Genomic DNA, 3,367 nt, shown 5'->3' with positions numbered 1-3,367 from the left:
CTAATTTTTGTATTTTTAGTAGAGACGGGGTTTCACCATGTTGACCAGGATGGTCTCGATCTCTTGACCTCGTGATCCACCCGCCTCGGCCTCCCAAAGTGCTGGGATTACAGGTTTGGGCCACCGCGCCCAGCCGAAATGAACTATTTTCTTAATCAATATAGACCTGCAAGATATATACTCTGAATATAATGATAGTAAAGCAATCAAAATCAGATCATAGGTAAAAACCATAAAATGTGGCCTATCACATCATAGAATTTTACTGGTCCAGGTCTGCAGGCTGTCATCAGATACAACACAGCTATGACACTGAGAGGAATACTCTTTATCAATTAATAAATAAATGTTTGTTAGTGGTGGTGGTCTTATATATAAAAATCTTAACGAAATATAAATATCCATGTTCAAAAGAAAATGTAAATAACAAAGTGCAACTTCTGAAGCGGTCTTTTGGTGCAATGTAGTTTTCCTCACCTTAGAAATCTGACGTTTAAAACATTAAAAAGTTTAATTTTATTTAACACAAGTAACTTTCAGACTTTGCTTCCCAAACATGAAAAATCTCACAGTGCCCCCGCCCTCTGTAACATCAAAGATTAGAAACAGTGCATCTGTTTGGGGCCTCAATTTTATTCAATGATTAAGTCATTTCAAATATTAATATGAAACAAACATAATGCTAAAGGCAAGATTTGCATCCATTTTTAATATCAACATGAAATGTCAAATACTTTTTGCATGGGTTAGAGTAGGCGCTGATCCCCACCCTTGGCTCGTGGAGGTAGGACGTCACGCTCCTACCTGACAACGTTTGTGGGGAAGTTTGGTAAATCCTAGAAAGGGAAGGTCTGCGCAGATAAACAAAATCATAACAAAAGGAATCCGGGATAAGTTTCTTCCAATGTTTATTGTCCTGGTGTTAAAGCCAATGCCTACAGATTCTTCTCACTGAGAATTGCTCTCTACCTAGTTGGTAAAATCACCAATAACCTGTTACGAAACTATTTTAAAAACTTTCCTTTTCTTCATCCTATGACTTGATCATTTTCTTCTCTTTGAGACGGAGTCTCGCTCTGTGGCCCAGGCTGGAGTGCAGTGGTGCGATGACTCACTGCAACGGTCGCCATCCAGGTTCAAGCAACTCTCCCACGTCAGCCTCCCGAGTAGTGGGGATTACAGGTGTGCGCCACCATGCCCAGCTAATTTTTGTATTTTTAGTTGATGTTGGTAAGGCTGGTCTCAAAACTCCTGACCTCGGGGGTCCAATCACCTTGGCTTCCCAAACTGCTAGGATTAACAGACATGGGCCACCGCACCCGGCCTTGATCATTTTATTTTCTAATACTTTTCAGTTACTCCTTCCGATTAAAGTGCCAATTTAGTTAAAGTGCTTGTCTAGAACTCACAACAAAGTAGAATGCCTATTTGTTCAGACACACAAATCTGAGCAGGACACTTTGCATAAGTTATGGCAGCTAACCATGAAACCAGACTTCAACTTCAGAATGGTGTCCACTGATTGATGAACTTGCTTGGTGCTGAGGATACCAGACAGCTTCCACCCTCCTGAAGCCCAGTATCAGCCCAGTGGACAGTCCCTCCTGGATCATAACCTGACCTGAGACATACATAGGACTCTTCTTTTATTCCACTGATGACCAAATGGTGTTTGCCCTAGCAACAACTATTTTAAAGATTCAGATTTTTTTCATATTAGATTGAAGCAAGTCTATGCTTCTTTCTGAAATAAAGGCAACCTGGTACCAACTCTGTGCATTCACTATATTTACACACTTGGGAAACTCAAAGATGATCATTTTAACAAAATGATCCTTAGTCAAGGATCTAAAAAAGCATACGACTCTGAGCTGCTAGATACCACATGGTTGGTCGGAGTGCACAGCACTCACTGCACACACACAGTGTGTTGTGAGGCTCCACATGGAGCAGGAAGCCCTGAGCAAGCTCAAGGAAGGACAAGGGCAAAAGACAAGGAAAGCTCACTTTTGAGCACAGCTGCATCACCGCCCTCCAGCCTGGGCAACAGAGTGAGACCCTATTGGGGTTAGTTGGAGGGGAAGCAAAGGAAGCCTATTTTTATTATGCTAGGCATGGTAGTTGGCAGATCTTCAATTTTTTTTTTCCCAATGTAAAATACTGTATTAAAATACACCAAAAATTAGCTGGGCACGGTGTTTCAGGCCTGTAATCTTGGCAATTTGGGAGGCTGAGGCAGGCAAATCACTTTAGGTCAGGAGTTCAATATCAACCTGGCCAACAAGGGGGAAACCTTGTCTCTACTAAAAATATAAAAATTAGCCAGGTGTGGTGGCATGTGCCTGTAATCCCAGCTACTCGGGAGGCAGGATAATTGCTTGAATCCAAGAGGCGGAGGTTGCGGTGAGCCAAGATTGTGCCTCTGCACTCCAGCCTGGGTGATACAGCAAGACTTCGTTTCAAATAAATAACATAAATAAATAAATAAATTTAATTAAACACACAGGAAATCTACCCTCATTAACATTTTTAAGTGTACAACTTAAAATGGTACACTTTTTGGTAATAAATACATCCATAATATGCAACCATCACCACCATCCATCCCCATTACATTCTTCATCTTGCAAAATGAAGACTCTTCCCCCATTAAACACTAACTGCCCATTCCTTCTGCCCCCAGGCCTTGGCAACCAGCATTCTGCTTCTGTGTCTATGAGTCTGACTCCTCCGGGAACCTCACACAAGTGGAATTACGCAGATGCTGCCCCTTTGTGTCTAGCTTGTTTCCTCCAGCATAAGGTCCTCACAGTCCAGCATGTGGCAGCCTGGAGCAGGAGGCCCTTGTTTTTAAGGCTAGGTCATATAGGCCACATTTTGCTTATCCACTCATTGGCCCACGGACACTTGGGCTGCTTCCGCCTTTTAGCTACTGTAAATAATGCTGCTGAGAATGTGGGTGTGCAAATATTTGCTCAATTCCTGCTCTCAATTCTTTCAGGTATGTACAACAGAAGTGGAATTTCTGGATCACGTGGTAATTTTGTTTAAGGCTTTGAGGAACTGCCAAACTGTTTCCATAGCAGCAGTACCAATTCACATTTCTACCAACAGCGCACAAGGACTCCTATTTCTCCACCTCACCAACACCCCATTAGGTCACCTACTCCAGGAGGTGGACAGTGCACAGCAAGGGGCCCATTCCCATGAAGACAAGGGTCGTGTGCAGTAAGGGGCCCACCCCCATTAGGTCACCAAGGTTTGAAGGTGGGCCATGTGCAGTGAAGGTGCAGTGTGCAATACTTCTATCTATGGGAAACTACTTTTTTTTTTTTTTTTTTTTCACCCTGATGGCCAGGCTGGTCTT

General features: G+C 42.8%; 1 protein-coding gene across 1 annotated transcript in view; it reads right to left on the bottom strand.

Moving 5' to 3' along the window:
• ESYT2 (extended synaptotagmin 2) overlaps nt 1-3,367 on the bottom strand; it is a 106,720-nt gene that overhangs the window by 60,037 nt on the left and 43,316 nt on the right. The gene's annotated exons all lie outside the window — the stretch shown is intronic.

Source organism: Cebus imitator, unplaced genomic scaffold, assembly GCF_001604975.1.
Source record: "Cebus imitator isolate Cc_AM_T3 unplaced genomic scaffold, Cebus_imitator-1.0 Scaffold20, whole genome shotgun sequence".
Classification (NCBI taxonomy): Eukaryota; Metazoa; Chordata; class Mammalia; order Primates; family Cebidae; genus Cebus; species Cebus imitator.
The sequence above is the reverse complement of the archived record's forward strand: the minus strand, read 5'-3'. Positions and strand labels throughout refer to the sequence as shown.